The sequence below is a fragment of the Miniopterus natalensis genome, chromosome 8 (assembly GCF_054644295.1).
Source record: "Miniopterus natalensis isolate mMinNat1 chromosome 8, mMinNat1.hap1, whole genome shotgun sequence".
Lineage (NCBI taxonomy): Eukaryota > Metazoa > Chordata > Mammalia > Chiroptera > Miniopteridae > Miniopterus > Miniopterus natalensis.
Genome location: NC_142088.1, coordinates 58,068,267 through 58,088,803, shown reverse-complemented (window position 1 = coordinate 58,088,803; position 20,537 = coordinate 58,068,267). Strand labels below are relative to the sequence as shown.

The following is a 20,537-nucleotide window of genomic DNA, read 5'->3' as shown; positions in this document are numbered from 1 at the left end:
GGAGTGTCAATAAAAACAGTAGAGGGGGAAATAAAGAAAAAATTTGGGTTAGTGTGCTAGACTTATTTTTTAAAAGATATGTCATGTGCACTTCCTCCTTTTCCACAATTTGCTTAATTTCAGAAAGCATTACTTTTAGAAAATAGCTCTATCTTTGAGACTGGTGATTTGTTGTAAATTTAAAAACAATTACAGTAATTCAGATGTATTTCATTTTAATGGAATGGTTAAGAATAGTCAAGACATTCTTCTTAATAGATAGCCATATACAAGCATCTTTTCTCAGCTATTAGAAAAAAGATGAATTTTTAAAAAGGTACAGATTTGAAACATGTTCATATTGGGAGATGGTGCAATGTTCATGGTACTTGCTACAAGTATTGCTTATGTGGAGCTATTATGTTGTGGCACTCAAGTGAAAAGCTCTACAAGTTGCAAAAAGACTATGTCAATAATATTTTGAAATTATTTGTGAAAGGACATCTGAGAGGAAATGAGATCTGGATCCTAGTCCCTTTATCACTGACTGTAACTTTTGGCAAGTCGACCTTTTAGCTCTGTTTTCTCTTCTTGAAAATGAAGACAAGGTCTGAGCGATGGCTCATCCTTCCAACTGTGAATTTCTAATATTCTTGTTATTAAAATTTGAGATGAAAAGAAATTAGTCATACTGTACATAAAGTGAATGTTTTATTAAGAGTTATTAATAGTATAATTTTATATTGCAAACTGGTCTTTTAAAAATATAAAAAATTCATCTATGCCATAGGACAATCTTCAAGCTGCTAGAAGCACTGAGGGAAGACCTTAAGCAGTAACTGACAGGTTTCAGCTTCCTTGGCCCTTGCAGAGACAGTTCTGAGACATATATCTTGCACCACTTGCCAGTATCTCCCATGGGGTGAAGTTTCAGCTGGCTTCTTTGATAGCTAGCTTACTAATGTACCCTATATTATCTGCCTGCCCTTCCCTTATCACCTTTTCCACTGTTCTGCCAGTTACTCTGAACCTCCTAAATAAATTATGTACACCTCACTCAAGGTCTGCTTCCTTGGAAACCACACTGAGAGCTACCTAAAAAACCCCAAAGATGGTAATCCTTCCCATTTTATTATAATAACCCCTTTAGAGTAAATGGACAGATATAAAAGTAATATATTTGAATTTGTTTGGGACTGAAAATATTTAGTATTATAGATCCCTCTCCTTTTTTTGTGCCCCAAAACTTAGAATTACAGCTCATCAAATCCTAGTAAAAATTAACAAAGGTATGTAATTAAAAGGATCTTATATGGTCAACCTTTTATTGAAATTCTAACCATAACTTTAAAATACTAAAATCAATATAAATACTAAAGTCCTAACACTGGAAGTTAGGAAAAAATGCACTTTACCTTAAAAATTGAATATAATTCTAACAAAAAATGTACTGAGAACTATAGTTTAAACTAAAACAAACCTTAATATCCTTAGAATGATCAAATATAAATTTTTAAGGATACCTAAAAATACTAAAGAATTGAAAACAAATAGTAAAGTGATAAGATTCTAAGCCACTAGAAACTAGTATTCAGAGCACTCAATATACCAAATAAACAAATAAAATGCTTAACAGCCACCTTTATTCTAAAAGTAAAATGTCTAGGTCCATCCATGCTGTTGTAAAGGGTAAAATTTTCTTCCTTTTTACAACCAAGTAGTATTCTATTGTATAAATGTACCATAGCTGTTTTATCCACTCATCTACTGGTGGACACTTGGGCTGCTTCCAAATCTTGGCTATTGTAAGTAACGCTGCAGTGAACATAGGGGTGCATGTATTCTTTCAAATTAGTGGACCTGGCCCGGCCGGGCGTGGCTCAGCGGTTGAGCATTGACCTAGGATCCAGGTGATCTGGGTTCCATTCCTGGTCAGGGCACATGCCCAGGTTGTGGGCTCGATCAATGACTCTCTCATCATTGACGTTTCTATCTCTCTCTCTGCCTCTCCCTTCCTCTCTCTGAAATCTCAATAAATATATATTTAAAAAAAAAAAAAAATAGTGGACCTGGAGAACATTATGCTTAGTGAAATAAGCCTGTCAGAGAAAGACAGGTACCATATGATTTCACTCATAGGTGGAATTTAATGAACAAACTGAGCTAACAAGCAAAAGAGACAGACTCATAGATAAAGAGCAGGCAGACAGCTTTGGTGGGAGAGGGAGTTGGGGAGTGTGGAGGGTGTGGGCAAAAAAAAAAGAAAACTCATGGACACAGACAACAGTGTGGTGATTGGGGTGGGGTGAGGAGGTGGAAGAGGGTATGGAGAGATAAATGGTGATGGAAAAATATAGAATAAAAAAAAATAAAATAGCAAAAACATAATAAAAAGTAAATATAGTAAAATGCTCAAATGAAAATATTAAGAGCAATCTAAAAATACTGAGCATCAGACCGAAACCATTTTAGCACACCAAAAACAATTTAAAAAGCAATCCCTCGAAGCCAAAAATGGTCACAGAGCATTCAGAGGAGGCTCAAGAGTAAAAAGAAGACCTAGGTCTAGTCTGAAGAAGATACGGGTCAGTTAGTGGCTGAGCTTAACCCCCCTGGAACAAATACGCCCATTCTCTTGATCTGTGGGACAAGTGCCAGGTAAGAGCTTGGTCACTGTTGAGAATTCATTTTGGGAGCCCAGGCCAATACCAGTTGGCCTAAGGCCTGTTACAGACTGTCTTCAAAAAGGCATACTCTGAAAGAAGAGGGAGAAATCAACCCACATCAAGGACCCCGACTTCCTGCTGCATTTCCCACCCATTTAGTAACATTTCGTAAAAGCCGATGATAGCTATGTAAATAAGAAAACAAAAGGTAACTCTGGAGCCTTAGTTGTGATGAAGAGCCAATGATTGCAGGATTTAAAGCCTTTGACCTTCCACAGTCCACTTTATATCTCAAGTTTAATCTATCTCAGCCTGAATTTCCTTGAGCCACCAACATGCAATATAAATTCAGTATACTTTCTTCCTTTTGCTCAATTTGACCAATTTTGTTTATAGTACAAGTTGAGAAACTGCCATGTATTTGTTCTCAGTGTTTTTATGTTTACAAATCTTTTTATGTTTTATGATTCAAATAACTCCAAAGTATATAGATTGCCTTTATTTGCAGTCAACCATTTTTTAAAAATTATGAACTTGTAATAATTTGGTGGAAAAAACTCACACCACACATTCTTTGGCCAAAAAAATTAACTTGTTGTAAATACCATAAAGGACTTTGTTGGTTTGCATTTCTTCAAAATGTAAATTTGCTGTCATTTATAACATTCCTCTTGTTACATCTTCTCTATGCACATCCAAGAAGAATAAAATAATGCTGTTTTACCTAATCTACGTAATATATGTTCAAATTTACTAAAAACTTAATCTCTTAATTTCATAATATGGGAGCAACAGAAATCACTGATAGTATTTATTTCACTTTCACCTTTTCTGTGTGGTAGAAATATTATTTGAAATACAGATTTTAAGCATAGAATACGTTGTTTTTTGATTTGTATTGCACTATTTCATGGAATTAAATGAAATATGTTAAATCTATAATGCTTTTAGTTTGAACTGCTTGTAATTATCAATATTTAGTCTCCTTTGAACAATAAAAAGAATAATTTTACCTAGTTCAATCCAATAGAGAGGCATCTATTGCCAACATATTAACTGCTTTGAGATAATTTGTTTTTATTATTTTCTATATGAAAGAACTGAGTATTTCATTTTATGTTTTGCTTCATTTGCTCTCTGTTGTAACCATCCAATCAACAGGTATTTTTAAATATTTTATTTTTTATTTTTATTGATCATAAACCCACTATACTGAGTTTTACTTCCACATACTGATTTGCAGTTTACTGAGTTAAAATTTATATTGTATATAGTTACATAAGGTGCATTTTATTATATCTGTATCTGCAGTGGTATCTGCATCTGTATTCTCAGTGCTGATGAAACATCAGAAAAATCACAGCATTATAATTGCCAGCAATATAGAGACCATTTAACATTTTATTATTAAGGAGCATTTGAATCTGTATATGAGATGTGGTATTAAGACTTATATGACTCATATAGAGCAAAATATCCTATACTGCTATTTTTCTGCATAGTCATTTCAGTTCTTTGTGAACGGAGAAGGTGGAGCAAATTTCTGGAAATGCTTCACACTTTATATGTATAGCTCTGATTTATTACTTTTGAAAGATCTGAAATGATATTCCATTTATTTCTTGTGAACCTCAAAAACAAAACAGGACAGTCCTCTAAACCTGAAAAATCTCTAATAAACAAGAATTACTCAGAAGCTCTTTTTAACGAATAAGCTCATATTCAGATTTCACTTTTTCATCTGTTATCTTTCACCAAGGCAATAATGCCCCCATCTTTGTTTACTCCTGGTAGTAATTTGGGTAATACAGGTATCTTTTTCTGTTTATCAGGATTTTAGTCATATGTTGGTGTGTTATTTTCTCTAACAAAACTACATTGTTTGGCAGGTTGGCATAGAATTGAGCTGTTTTTGGTAGGATTTGAAATATTGTTCTCTTTCAGTAAAAGATAGCTATTTCTCGACATTATAAAATCAGACATTACTGCTGGCTCAGAATTCCTCGCATAATATGGTTTCTTTTGCTATTATGAGTGCCTGCACCAAAAATCAACAAAGTCTGAGCCTTGTGTTTGCCTCAGATGCTGGCGGCTTTGATAACTAGTCACCTTAACCTCCTTTTCAGACATCACTAAGGAGGATATTCCTCTTCTTCTGTGTGTTGATTTGCATTTTCTCTGCTTGTCACTTTATTCTTTCAATGCGTTGACATATGGGGATTTCTTCACTTGTTTGCATTGAGTTCTAACAACTCTCCCTGATATCTTTTTGTTTTTATTGGAAATTATGGTAGAATTTAATTTAGTTACATAGGAAATGTTAACTTTACTGTTTTTTGTCCATTTTTTTCCCCTTTTACAACTTTTTAATATTGTTCCAAGATGCAAGTTATTGTTGCTTTTTTGCCAGTTGTATCTCTTCTGTTCGCTTAGGATAATGCTTGAGGATTTATTTTCATTAAGGAGGACTCTTCATTTTGGAGGGTTTGTTTTATTTTTTGTTTTTTTGATCATTTGAAAAGTCACTTTGGATGAAATATCCATTGTATAAAAAGATAATGCTTTACATTATCAATGCCATAAACATTGGAAGGAGGGTGTTTACATACTACAAACATTTTAAGTTTTATAGCATAAATTTGATGTTTGCCTATAAGCAGTTTATATGCTGATTTTAATATGTAGCTGCATTTTGAAACTTTATTTTTAAAACATCTACAGGAGAGTTTTTAGTCTGTATATACATACTTTAAAATTGTATTTATTTTAAAACTTTCTGTAAGTTAATTTAAATATACTTCCTTCTAATTAGTTTTCTCTAAAATTAGCCTGAATTAACAAGTACTGATTAATGAGTCTACCATATCTTATTAATTTTTTAAGTTACATGATTTTCTTTTGTTTTTATATAGAGGACATCTTTTAAAAAGACTTCTTCTGAGTTCTGATTCAGTATTTTCTGCTTAAGCTCCTACAACTCCTAGTAATTTGTTCACAATGGAATCACTTTTAGGCCTATTATCTTTGTTACTACCATGTAAATAAAGCATTATTGTTTATACTTCAGACCTGTATTTCTATTTAGGCATTGAAGTAGCTTTATGATAGCTTCATGAAACCTATCTTTATAATAGTGTTTTGTCTTTGGAGTGATAGTGTCTTATATGTCAGATGTCCAAAAAGCACCATTAAAATACTTCAAAATACGTGAAACTTCTTTAAGGCCTCCTAATTTTTGTGCACAACAACAATAGTGTTCTCTCTCTCCCTCTCCCTCCCTCCCTCCCTCTCTCTCTCTCTCTCTCTCTCTCTCTCTCTTTCTCTTTCTTACCTGCCCCAACCTATTTTCTGGTTCATCAACAGCAGAAACGTTTTTTGTTGGGCTAAATTCCATTTCTTTTGCAATACTTAATTTGGTGGCATGATTTCATCATCAGTCCCCAAGGTTGTTTTATTCTTTATGTTGGCCCACCATCTATTTAAAGTGTTTTTTTGTTTTAACCTGGGAGTTAGTTAAATGTATTGTGTAATAAATTGCAGGTACAACTAATGCCTATTTCTGCCACATTGCTTTAGAATTTTAAAAAACTAATATCCTGTTAAATGGTTGTGAATTTCTGTTGTCTGCCTCCAAATTACAGTGGTACAGGTTTGGTGTTTGACTTGTGAATGCTTTTTTTTAAAGCATTCTTCTCTTCTTTGCTCATAAAATATCTTGTGATTCCCTAATCTAGAGTCATAGAATTATAGAGTTGGAAGGGACCTTCAAGGTTACCATGTTTCAGAGGGAATTTAAGCATACCTTCTGATGTTGAAGTGCCGCCTTTGAATCCCCTCTTTTGTCCATTAATTCCATCTATACTTTTAGCATAATCCTGATCAGTAAAATCAGCAGTAGTCGCTTTTCTTCTCTTGTTTTTCCTCCTCAGAACTTTCTAGCATTGACAAATAGTTCATTTCTAGCATTCTGGAAATTTAGGCAACTCCTGTTGGTGATGATAAAGAGAAAAAGAGGAATATGATGTAATAGAAAAGAAAATGGAGATGATGGCAATGGTAGTAATATTTTTTAAGGAAACCATAGAAAGGATGAAGGAGAGTACTGCTAGATATGTGAAAGAGACCGCTGAGTCGGACTCAGAAAGGCAAGAGGCAGAGCCTGAGGAGGTGTGAGGAAGAAGCAGCTACATCAGCCTAGTCATGAACTTCTACAGCAATTCGAAGGGAGGCAGAGAGGAAGGGTGCTCATATGTTTATCATTTCCAAAGGTAAAAAAGCGTTGTAAAATATAATAAAGCTATATAAAATAGTTGTACAGTGTATTCTATACACTGCCACAGAAGAAGTCCTTGAAAAGTACTAGTGCATGGAAGAATAAATAGAAATGATTTCCTTTAAAAAAATGGTTGTATTGAATGTAAACATTTTCACATAAACCTTCCTATTCATATGATTTCAGTCTTCCAGTCCTGTTTTTTCTCTACAACATATACATTTTCAGAAAGGTCAGCTCTGAAGGTGTTTGCTTATTAGTGTACCCCCCAAATCACTTACTGGTATTCCCCCAAATAACAGATGTAATTAAAGTGGTATATCAACCCTGGCCAGTTATGCTCAGTGGTTAGAGCGTTGGCCCACGGCCTGAAGGCTCTCAGGTTCGATTTCCAGTCAAGGACATGTACCTCGATTGCAGGCTTGATCCCCAGCCCTGATCGGGCTCGAGCAGGAGGCAACCAGCCGATGTGTCTCTCTCACATCGATGTCTCTTCCTCTCTCCCCCCCTCCCTCCCTCTCTCTCCCCCCTCCTCCCTCTCTTTCTCCCTCCCTTCCACTCTCTCTGAAAAGCAATGGGGGAAAAAATATCCTCAGGTGAGGATTAAAAAAAAAAAGTGGTTTATCAGAACCAAATGGATTATTTATTCTAGCTGAAGAAAGACCCAGTCCACATGAAATGCACATTTTTAGAGAATGCGGGTGGGGGAGAAAATGAGAAAGAAAGGATTTTGCTCCTTTTTGTTTCTCTAATGAAAATATATCATTTACTATTAATACCTTGAATAGCTTGGTTATTGTCAACTTTCATAGAGAGAACTTCAGGTGCTTTGGACTTTAAAAATAGTTTTTTACTGAACCAGATTATCTGGATAAGTCCCAAGAGGGCTAAAGACAAGGCTTAATTTGGTGGACAGGATGTAGAATTACCAGTGGTTTGTATTTGAAAGTGCCTTAGGCATACGCAATGAGGGACTGTTATACTGTTTACCAAAAAAATCCATTACGACCATAAAAAAAAGTTATCCAGGGTCCCCCAAAAGAGTAATCTGGAATAAACCTAATAATGGTCCTAACTGGTACTAATCAGTGGCTTGAATGTGTTCAGGTTAAGATTATTTTCTATGATAAAAACAGTTGAGAAAATAAATCTTCCATGGGTTTTATAATTGGAGCTCTTATTATACAGAAGAAATTTGGAACGTTTGAAAAAGCTAACAAAGACTAAAAATATTTTTAATTCTTTGTATATTTGTTTTCTGCTTAAATAAAATACTTTATGGGGTTTTGTTTTATTCTATAATTTCTTACTATGATCTGTTTCCATTCAGCCATATATAAAAATCTGTGAATTAGAATATTTTTTAAAAGTCACCTATCAGATCAGAATGAATGGGATCTTGAGGGCTATGAAATTTCAGACTGCTAATGCTATAAAAGCAATCACCTGTAAAAGTTTAGGTTTGGATATAAACCCCATAGTTCAGGGAAGTAGAAAGCATATTTTCTTCCTATAAAAACTGCCATATTTTAAAATTTGGAGTGCAGGAATATTTTAAGAAAGCAGTTTCTTTTTTAAAAATTGGAAAAAAATGAGGTAAGACCATAAATTTTATAGCCCACTATTGAACCATACTTAAAGGATCTTAATTAGAATAGGCTTATATTTAGAAACAAGACTGAGGTTTTTGGGGTAACCTTTAGTCTCACAGAGATTTTCTTATGTAAACTGTACACAAATAATAGAAAGTATGTAGAGCTAAATGAGGACTTAGAAATCATCTTTTTGTGAGGAAGAAAATTGAAAGCAGACCACCCTGGCATTCTCCTTTCAGTGGGAAACCTGATAAACCTTACAAAAGGGTGGAGGGTGTAAGGAAGACATTTATGTGAAGATATGTTAGGTTAGGCTTCCAGAGCTACTGGAGATTTTAGTTTATTGGATGAGGCCTTCAAGAATTACTATAGTCAATTGTAGACTGCATGAGTTTGAAACCCAAGTCTGCCAGTTATTAGCTGTAAAACCTTGGGCAAGTTAACCTCTGTGACCCTCAATTTCCTTATCTATAAAAGGTAGATGAAAATAACACTTCTTAGGATTGTTGTGACATGAAAGTAATTAATGCTGCTTAGAACTTAGCAATCAATAAATGTTCTTATTAGTGTATTTAAAAACAAGGAGGAAGTCTTAGCAACTTAATATGACAAATGTTGGAGATACTTAGCGTGTCTATTATCTAGAAGTTTGTATTTTTTAATTGTATACATAGATTGAATTATTTTGTGATGTGGAGTATTGTGTGATTTAGAGCTACTGGTTCTTATTAAAAGATGTAGTTTTCCTAAGGAAATACTAAACCATATTCCGTATGACTTCTGTGTTAAGTATATTAAGACAGCCCAATTTATTGAAAAAAATGTTCATTCTTATTAATTCTGTGGTTATTAATAGCGGTAATTAATATGCTGTTACTCTCAGCTCACCCAAACTACTTGGATTATGAGACATTAAAAGAGTTAGCTGCGGTCGTTCTAGAAAAGATGAGAAAGTTCATGCAGCAGCAGGAGATTACAATTTTTAAACCATTCATAGTAATAGAGTATAATAAAGAGAAAAGCTAAGTTCCTCGCCCAGTCATTGTAAAATACTATACTCAATTACTAGGAAGACCAACAAATAAAATCATAACATATTTATTAAATGCTTTAGTCTAGTACTTGCTGGAAAATTACAATCTACTTGAGGGAATAAAAACAGACATGCCAAATCCTAAATAACAAAAGATAGAAATAAAGGACCATAAGTGAGTACCTGATTAATTAGCTAAGTAATTTGCAATAATTAGTGTAGGAAATCAGAAGAGAAAGGGAGCTTTTAGTGTCAAATTGATGGAAACTTCCTTCAAGGAACTAGTGTTTCAGCCAAGTTTTGGTTGACCGAGAGGTAAGAGATAAAGAGCAAAAGGCAGCTGGGATCAGATAGTACTAGATCAAGAGTCTTGCCAAAGGATATTGGGACTTCATTTCAAAACTGCAAACCACAGAGGCAGATGTGCAGCCCATCCTATAGATTTTGGAAGTGGAATAGCTCCTTGTTTATGGAGACATTTGGGAAGTCCATGACTGTTTACCAGCTATTAAGCAGCACTAGGACGGGGGGAAAATTAACTATAGTCATAAACTGAAGATTGATGTTAACTTAATGGAAAAATCTGAAATCTTTAGCAGCATAAACTACATAGGTGAAAGAAAATAAGTATAGTCTTTAAAGGTTAAGTAGTTACTGAGATCACCATCCTTATTATATATAACAGAGACTCAGATATTTACCTCTGATTATTAGACTTTTCTTTTTCAGAAAGAATCTAAAGAGTATGTGTCTAGGAATATAGTATTTTTATTGTGAAGTATTTCTGGACGTGTTTATAAGAATTTTCAAAACTAAAATGCTAACAGCCGATTTAATATTATTTTTACTAAGTTATGGTAGTGCCTGTGTGCTCTTGAGGGAAATGATTTGACACGTTTTCTTTTAAAAAATGTTGGCTTTGTATCTAAACAGAGAAAATGATGCTGGGAACCCCATTAAGTTAGGGACAAAAATTTTTTAAATGAGATATTGAAGGCATGTTTCTAGTTATATATGAGGTTCTAGGTTAAATTTTCATTTTGGAATATAACCTAGATTTGGGTCATGAGGTGTTTTTTGTCACAAGTATTTTATTGATTACCTGCACAATTTACTTAGGATACCAAAGCTTACAAAACATATAATCCGTAAACATTTTAGCTTATCTACATTGATTTATTGCTGAAGTTTTATTTACTCTATATTTAAAGTATTTTTTACTTTACCTAGTGGGTCTCAGGATTATCTTTTAATATTAGAAATGTAATCTTAGAATAAAACAAAAGGTATTTTTATAAATGCTAATAAGATCAATTAGTAGTCACTGTTCATAAGTACTTAGAGTACTACTTTACAGGGACTGTAGACCTTTGCATTTATAATCATCAGACATGTCTTTAAAAATAGAGACTCCATGGCTTTAGCGTAGTTCTTCGGAATCAGAATATCTGGGCATGTTACTTGGAAATTTACATTTTAAAGTAGTACCTTTGGTCCTTAAGTGCTTTATAGTTTGGGATTCACTGCAACTACCATTTATGTCATGCTTGGATCCATATAATCTAAAATATTACATAGTTGTTGAGATAGGGGTGTGTGTGTGTGATGAAGCATTGAAGTCATTTTAAATATTTAGTAGTCAGATTAGCAAGTATCTCAGTAGTTTTCATAGACCTCTGTAGACATTATTGTTGTGGGTGTTGTTGTTTTTATGTGTGTTTTTTGTAGTTAGTGTCTCATTAGTTAATCTATAGAAACTAAGGCAAATAGTTGCAGTGTGATTATTTCTTTACCTGAAGAACAAATATACTTCCTTAATGCATTTTTTAAATACCTGGGCCCCTGTCCCACATCATACCAATTAAATAAAAATAAGGAATAGGCTGTCAGTCTTATATTTTAAAGAGTTCCAAGTGTTTTTAATGTGCAGCTGCAACTGAGAAACAGGGATCTACACAAATGACCAAAAAGACAAGTGATGTTGCTAATCCAAAAATTATTGATATTTGGCTTGGGAATCCATAGTGCTCCCAACCACATGTTAAAGGTGTGGCACTGTAGCATCTAAATCCTGTTTTGCCTAACTGCTTTTCTCTGACTCATTTAAAAAATCAAAGAAAATTAGAATCACTTTTTCTCAGCAACATTTTACTCCGGGTAATTTCAATTCTCTTTTATAGGCAATTTCTCTTTAAAGTTCTCTGCTAAGCTTCACTAGGTTGGTATAAAGTACTGATTGGGCAGTTTAATTGATAAGGGAAATAGAATTTTTGCCTTTTCATGGGAACAGATATATTTAATTAGTTGATTTTTATGATTTTGGCATTTATAAGCAACTCAGATGTAATCAAGAATTATTTTTAGCCCAGCTGGGCATGGCTCAGCAGTTGAGCATCGACCCCTATAGGATCCAGGAGACCAGGGTTCGATTCCCCATCAGAGCACATGCCCGGGTTGCGGGCTGCAGCCTGTCAATGACTTTCATCATTGATGTTTCCCTCTCTCTCTCTCCCTCTCCCTTCCTCTCTCTGAAATTGAGAAAGATATATATATATTTTTTTTAAAGAATTCTTTTTAATTATCTATTTTGAACAGGGAAAATATTTTCTGGAGTGTGGCTATGTGCATTAAAAAAGCATATAGGAACTAGGCAGGCAAATAAAATTAGCATTATACAAAGTGCTCAACTTAATGACATGGATTACAATATATGTTCCATAGAACTTTCTGGTTCTTCTAATGTGAAAATCTCATCATTATTACAGTTTATTTACATAAAACATACCCTTTGATACGTACCTCCCTTTGTACAAACTTAATAAAGAAAGTCATAAAGAATAATTTCAAGATCTGCTTTTACATTTAAAATAAATGAGACCATATTTATAACCTCAAATTTATGGTATTCTCTTATGTTTCTCTTTTAGATGCTTATTGAGAATATCAGTTTCTGCGTGTGGGCAGTAGATATTGAAGGTTATATGGTTTACAGACAACATCTTTAAAAGATAGACACTCAAGGTAAGTAATAACTGTACCTTCATAAATAATCTCATTTAAATGGTTAAGGTTGCTAGATTGTAATTTGACTTGCTAAACTTGCTTACTTTTTATTACTGGCCCTGTCTAAGCGAACTTACAACCACATTTATTCATATTCAGACACAAATTTTTATGCACTCACACCATCTTGACAGGAAGTATCAGATTTTATTTACCCCAGGCAGCTAATAAAATTGATATATTATAATGGAAGAGAGCAAATCAATTAAGAAGAATGGAGAAGTAGCTTCCATCAACTATGTGAGCACAACTCAGTCTGTAGAGTTTAACTTGAAAGAATAATTAAACAAAACTACTATTCACTTCACGTTCTGTGTCATGTATTCATTAATCTGTTCTTTAACGACGTTAAGAACTTGTTCTTTGACAGCTCCAAAAACCTTGTCATAGTTTCAGATACTTACAGGATTACCTGTGAATACCAAACCTCTTTTCACTATTTCTTGAGGCCCCAAAGATTTGTCTTGACCTACCATATCCTTTCACTTAGCATGTTCTGTTCATGCCTCCAGTGATTACATGCTTACATTACTGAGCAAATTTCTGAATACATTTTGGTAAAATTTTGAGTGAGATATGAGGGGTACAAAATATAATGTTGTATGTCAGGTGGGTACAGTGGAACCTTGGAGAGTATGTGACCTGTAAATGGGGCACCTTTGTTCAGCTCTAGAATTCTTTCTAAGTAGAAGTAAGAGACCAGTAAAATCATATGTTATGATTTTTTTCCCCAAAAGAATGCAGAATACAGATTTTGAAAAGTCCTAATTTTTCAGTATCAGCGTAAAATTTGCGGGGAAAGAATCCACTTTTGTCACTGTGTGAGCCAAATAAAACAGTTTATAGCCTTTGGTAGAGGAATTTTTTTTCCTTTGTTCTAAGTTTCTTTCTTCTTTTGGAATGCAAGTACTTAGAATCTATTTTTTCTCCTTAATTTGTAGTTAGCAGCTTAGTGGTTTTGCTAGTTTTCTGTGATGACTATTGTCAGAAATGACTTCTCTTGAAAATATAAATGATATAAATATTACTTATTTTTAATTCATTTGTACAGTTATATATGGTGAGTTGGTTACTTGGAACAGCTATTCAATTGTTTCCTGAATTATAATAATTAGACAGTTATTTTTATAGCTTCTTCTTCTCCAGTGTTTAAAATGGAGCCTTCTGATTAAGAAAAAGAAAGAGGAATCTTTTTTTTTTTTTTTTTTGCATAGGGAACAGAGTAAATCACACTCAGTCCTTGGCACACTGTCATCACGGTCTATGCAAAGCACTTATTTTATATATTTATATATTATCATTTCCACTCCCATGCTCCTGATTTCATCCTATAGGAAACCATTCTCATATGATGGTCTAAAATAATATCTACTGCACTGTTCTCTTTTGTTATGTATTTTCGTAGTATGAGTATTGTTTTATATACATGTATTTTTAAATATTTTAAGTGGAAATTTTTTAATAAAAAAGAAAAGGGAGAATAATATTTTGAACCCCCATGTGCCCATCTTTACCTTCAGCAGTGACCTCATGGTTGAGCTTGTCCTAACTATGTCTCTATCCTGCCCCCTTCCCCACTCGTGTACATGAAATTTTAATATGCTTAAATGGTATTGTGCTCTGTATCTCATTCTGTTTCTTACTATTTCATTTTACTTAACCTTAGTTTTTATTATTTATGTCTGTTGTTATCTTTACATTGCTTTTAATTGCTGCATAGTATTCTGTGATTTGTAGCTACTGTGTGTTAACTATCCATATTTACCAATGATTGCCACTCTGATTGCTTCCAAATTTCCTGTCACAACAAACAATACCTTGTTGAACATCCTCGCACTTGTCCTTTTATGGAACTTCGTTAGGATTTCTTTGGGATGTATACCCAGGATCTGAAGTGCTGGATAATAGGATATATGTTTATACTTAATTTGACCAAGTCCTGCCAGATGCTCTACCAAATAAATACTGTACCATACTTTGGTCCACGCTTTGACCAGCAGTAACCCCTCATTGCTGCCCACCTCTGCATTATCTGGCTTTCTAATATTTTCAGTCTAATGTGTATAACTCTATAGCTCAGTGTTTTAATTTGAATTTCTCTTACTACTAATGAATTTGAATATCTTCTTATATTCCTGTTGGCTTTTTGCCTCCCCACTTCTGAAACTGCTTCTTAACGCTATTTTTCATATTTGTTCCTATCTCTTGATTAATGTTTTTAAAGAGTTTGTTGTATATTTCAGATATTCATTTCCTATCAGTTTTAGATATTAAAAAATATCTGTTTTCATTCTTTCAATCTTTTTATTTTGTGCATGATGTTCTTTCAGTAGACATTAATATTTTAAATATTCAATTAAAATATTTTATTGATGTATGTTGCTAGTATACAGAAATGCCACTGATGTTTTGCAACTTGATCTTGGTCCTAGCAATGTTATTGAACTCTTATTCTTAATAGGCTGTTCTTTTTTCTAGGTAGATGATCATATATTGATTATAAATAATCACAGTTCTATTTCTATCCTTTCTATCTGGATACTTTTACTTCTTTTTCCAATGTCTTTGGTCAATTTCTTTGGAACTGTGTTTAACAGTTGTAGTGATGGGGCATCTTTATCTTACGTTCAGTCTTAATGAGGATGCATCTAGTTTCTCACATAAGTATAATGTTTGCTGAAGGTTTTTAATATATGTTTAACAAGTTAAGAAAGATTCTTCTATTTCTAGCTTGCTGTGTATTCTTATTATAAATACCTATTGAACCCCCCAAAATGCTTTTTATACATTGATTTCAGAGAGGAAAGGAGAGAGAGAGAGAGATAGAAACATCAATGATGAGAGAGTCACTGATTGGATGCCTCTTGCATGCCCCACATTGAGGATCGAGCCCGCAACTTGGGCATATGCCCTGACCGTGAATCGAACAGTGACCAACTGGTACCTGTGTCAACACTCAGCCACTGAGCCATGCCAGCCGGGCTAATTTTCTTAATTTCTCTCATCTGGTTTCTCTCAGTGGTTTCTGGTTTTGCACTAGCCTTATAAAATGAGATGGGCAGATTTTACTATTTTTCTATTTTCTGGAACAATTTTATAATGTATGAATTTATTGTTTCTTAAATGTGTGTTAAAAACTCATGTAAAACTATCTAGTTCTGAGGATTTTTGAGAGATTTCTTAGAAAGCTATTTAATGTTCTTTGGTCTATCCAAGTTTTTTCCCTCAGCTTCTTTCAGTTCCCTCCCCATGGGTACTGATGATACCTGATGGTCTCCCCATCTGCAAGTATAACCCAGACCCAGTTTCCTTTGAGTCAGGAAATATCTACATAATCTTGGTGTCCACATCCAACTTAACCATGTAATGGCGACTCTCCCTCTGCTTTTGAACTGACCAGGGATTCAGTGTCCTAACCCTGACCAGGGGGCTCTGATCTGCCCAATCTTGCTTCACTTAAACTTCCACTGCCAGATACCTAAATTAATCCTGTACTCCCAACAGTTTTCTACTTTTGTATAACCAGAAACATTGATTAGTAATGCCATGAAGTGATTTACTTAAGTCTCTTAAAACTGTTACCATACTTCTGGTTATATATGTCAAGATTATATAAAAGGTAAATATTTTGACAAAGGAATAAGTAAGGTATTATGTTCAGAGAAGATAAATGTTTGGGGGGAAAATAGGCAATCATCTGTTTTAATGTCCTTTACAGTATATAACAAATTGTAGTTAACTCTGGAAGATTTTCACTTTACCTCCAGATTTGAAACTTTATAGTAACCATGTATTATCAGAAAAATAATTAAAGGTATCTCCACCTAGCAAAAAGTGAAAGTTCATCGAACCACTAACAAAAAAGTTGTCAATGAACGTATTAGTTACTGTAATTTTTTTTAAATTTTATCTTTATTGTTGAAAGTATTACAGATGTCCTCCTTTTCCCCCATTCATCCCCTCCCCCCTGCACCCCTTCCCCCAGGTCTTCACCACACTTGTCTATGTCCATGGGTTATGCATATATGCATGTAAGTTCTTAGGTTAATCTCTCTCCACCCACCCTTGCCTTCCCTCTGAGATTTGTCAATCTGCTCCATGCTTCTGTCTCTGGATCTGTTTTGTTCATGGGTTATTTTGTTTATTAGATTCCACATATGAGTAAGATTATGTGATACTTGTCTTTCTCTGACTGGCTTATTTCATTTGGCATAATACTCTCCACGTCCCACCATGCTGTCTCAAAGGGTAAGGGATCCTTTATTTTTACAGCTGTATAGTACTCCATGGTGTAAATGTCTGCGAAGATGCTTGATATGATTTCAGTCCTCTTGAACTTGTAGACTTGTTTTGTGTCCTAACATACCACATGGTTTATCTTTGAGAATGTCCTATGTGCAATTGAGGAGAATGCATATTCTGCAGCTTTGGGGTGAAATGTTCTGTAAATGTCGATTAAATCCATCTGATTAGTGTGTCATTTAGAGTCACTGTTCCTTGTTGATTTTTTGTCTGGAAGACCTATCCAGTAAAGTCAGTGGGATGTTAAAGTCCCCTACTATGACACTATTGCTTTCAATCTCTCCTTCAAAGTCCTTCAGAAGTTTTCGTTATTGCTGTTGTTTTAGTCTGTGTGAGTCTTTTGTTCTGAGGTGGGTCTCTTGTAGACAGCATATATTTGGATCATGTTTTCTTATCCATTCAGCTACCCTATGTTCTTTGATTGGAGTATTTAATCCATTTAAATTTAAGGTTATCATTGATAGGTACTTACCTATTGCCGTTTTAATTCTTTATGCCTATGTTTCTCATTCTATTTCAACTTCGTATTACAGCAGTCCCTTTTAACATTTCTTGCAATGCTGATTTGGTGGTGGTAAACTCTTTTAGGTTTTTTTTTTTGTCTGGGAAGCTCTTTATTTCACCACGTATTTTTGAATGATAGCGTTGCTGGATAGAGTATTCTTGGTTTCAGATCCTTGTTTTGCATTACCTTGAATACTTCATGCCATTCCCTTCTGGCCTGTAAAGTTTCTGATGAGAAAGCAGTTGACAGCCTTATGGGAGCGTCTTTGTAGGTAACGGATCACTTTTTTCTTGCTGCCTTTAAGATTCTCATTTTGTCTTGAATTTTTGGCATTTTAATCATGATGTATCTGGACTTGGACCTTTTTGGGTTCTTCTTGCTTGAGACTCTCTGTGCCTCCTAAACTTGTGTGACTTTTTTCTTGACCAGGTTAGGGAAGTTTTCTGCTATTATTTCTTCAAACAGGTTCTCTAACCCTTGCTTACTTTCAGCCTCCTCTGGCATTCCTGTGATGCAAATATTGTTACCATTCATGTTGTCCCACAGCTCCCTTAAACTGTCGTGTTTTTTAATTGTTTTTTCTTTTTGGTTCTCTGATTGAGTGATTTTTTCTACCCTGTCTTACTGTAACTTTTAATACATTTAAATATGCTTTTATCATATTAATAAAGTTTATCTCACACACATTGACAGTGTATCTTTATTTTTTTAATCCTTTCTTACTTTTAAAAGAATGTGATATTTATATCTCCTCTAAAAATATTCTTGTATACTATGACATCCCTTTATCTCCCTCACCTTCCCCAGCCCCATCATGTTGCTGTTATCTACTTTAAATTCTAAACTATGGTAGTCAAATATTCTTTTTCTTTGCTGTTAGATATTTTTAACGACAACAAACTTTACCAAGGTATTTGATCAGCATTATTTTATACATCGTATAAATATTTTCTGGATTTGTTTCTCTTTATTTGAGTATTTCTTCAACAACAGTTTTCTGACCTTGGATGTTTGAAAATATATATTATCATATCCTCATAATTAAAAGACTGCACAGCTGTATATAAAACTAGGTTTTAAGTTTCAATACTTAGAAAATCCATGGTCCTTTTGTTTTGTTATCTCCATCATTTTTTAAAAAAACATTCTTTATGTTTTCTCTGCGTCCTTGTTATTCAGATGTTAGCACTGACAGTCCATTAGCCTTTCTTTTATATCTATATATTTTTTTTTTGTCCTATGATTAGTCCTGAAGATTTCCTCAATCTAGCCTTCAAATTCATTAATTTATTCCTTATTTTAATTTTACTAATTATCTAATCTCTATGTTTCAAGTATTAGATTTTTCATACCTATTTTTCTGCTCACTTCTTTGTTTTCCTGTTTTTATTAGGTGTTGCTTTGCTCCTTATCTCTTTCAATATGTTTATTAGGCTGATTTTAAACTCTTGGGTCATCAGATCTAACATTTCCACTTTTCTTAGAATCTGAATGTCAGTGTGTTATTTTTCTTTGGAAATAGTTATGCTCTTTAAAATGTCTTCATATTTTGACTGGTATATTGGCTACTCTGTTTGACATTACATATGGGGAGAGGCTAGCACCCAGTTCATGTCATTCTCAGACAGGAAGAATGCTAGGTAGAAAAGCCCAAGTTCACCTGAGAAATCACAGTTAATAATTAATCAAGTTAACATAATGATACCTCAAGCGTGTGCTTTACCATCTCCTTCTTCTCATCCTGCCAAGGAAAAGCAGCATCCACAGCTGGTGACTTGGTAGAAAAGCGATTGCACAAAGTTAGTTAGTTCCCACTTGTTTTTCTCAGCTCTTTCAAGTACTCTGTTTACTTCTGAGGGCATTTGTAGAGTTGTCTGAGTCCCTGCAGATGTCGCTACAGTCAGTTTTTATCTCAAGGCAATGACAGGAAAGAATTAAAAGCAGAACTCATAAGAGTTCAGTTTCTCTTTTGTTCTCCCACAGCCTAAAAGATTGCCCCAGCCTTAGAGCCCCAGGTTCCAAGGCCCAGCAACACTTACCGGTTCAAATAGTCCTCTTTGCCACCCGGCCTTCCCTAGGAGTTTTTTGAGTTTTCTTATTTCTTGGTTTTATCTCTCCATAGTTCCTATTGGAGTTGATCCTTGGAGGAGGAGGGACCCATCAGTTTGCCTAGTACAACATCTTGGTATTTCCTTTCTGGAAGAAACTCTAACCAAAGCTTTACATCTGTGTGTGTCCTTTGACCCAGAGATCACATTTCTGTCAATTTCTTCTAAGTGTGTTATGAAGAATTATTTTATCATGATATTTGAAAACAACTTAATTGTTCTACAACAGGAGTTCATTAAATAAATACATATTCATAGAATAAACTATTTAGAGATAATACACTATTCATTTTTTAAAATTGAATATCTATATACACATGCAACAAAATGTAATAGAGATTACATTTTACTATAACATAATGGGTGAATTTATTTTTGCTCTCCTTTTTTGTACTTTCCAAAATTTCTACAATAAGCATGTATTGCTTTTGTACTCTAAATTAGTGAACAAACAGAAAAATATTTTAATGAAGCATTAGCAGTAAACTGAAGTGTGGGGAGTTGAATGTACCAAGCATTTATTTGTATTTTTCTTCTCTGTTTGTTCACTTTAGTTTTGTCTGAAAGTTTGAAATCAAGGGAAAAAAGCAAAAAGTGTTGGTTTATATAATTTTATTGCCTTATCAAAATAAAGAAACTAATTCATCTGGAAGGTCAGACATTTTTCTCTTAAAGATGTAAGGAATAGTGGACATCACAGTGATGATACTATTTTTTTCAAGGCTTACTTGACATTTCTGGGATTGCATAGATAGTCACTACATGTAGATATTTAGCATTATTTGTATAACTCAATTAAAGTACTTTACAGACTAATTATTTTACTTCCCTGTCTCCAACTATAATATCCTTATGAAGGAGGTACTCTGCCAACTTGCTCATGTATCCATGTATCCCCATACATACGGCACATAGGAATGAAAAAGATGATTGGAGCAGGCAGTTAGATCATTGGTCTAGTTTCAGCTTAGTAGTGTAAGCACAGCAGAAAAAGTCACAGAGGATAAAGTAGA

The 20,537-nt window shown here is 34.0% G+C and overlaps 1 protein-coding gene across 3 annotated transcripts in view; it reads left to right on the top strand.

The window, feature by feature from the left end:
* The window catches only part of MBD5 (methyl-CpG binding domain protein 5), a 321,328-nt gene that overhangs the window by 113,629 nt on the left and 187,162 nt on the right, over positions 1-20,537 (top strand). For all 3 annotated transcript variants that reach the window (XM_087819864.1, XM_087819863.1, XM_087819862.1), the window contains exon 2: positions 12,474-12,567. The gene's annotated coding sequence lies outside the window, so the exon portion shown is untranslated. The remainder of the gene's footprint in view (positions 1-12,473; positions 12,568-20,537) is intronic.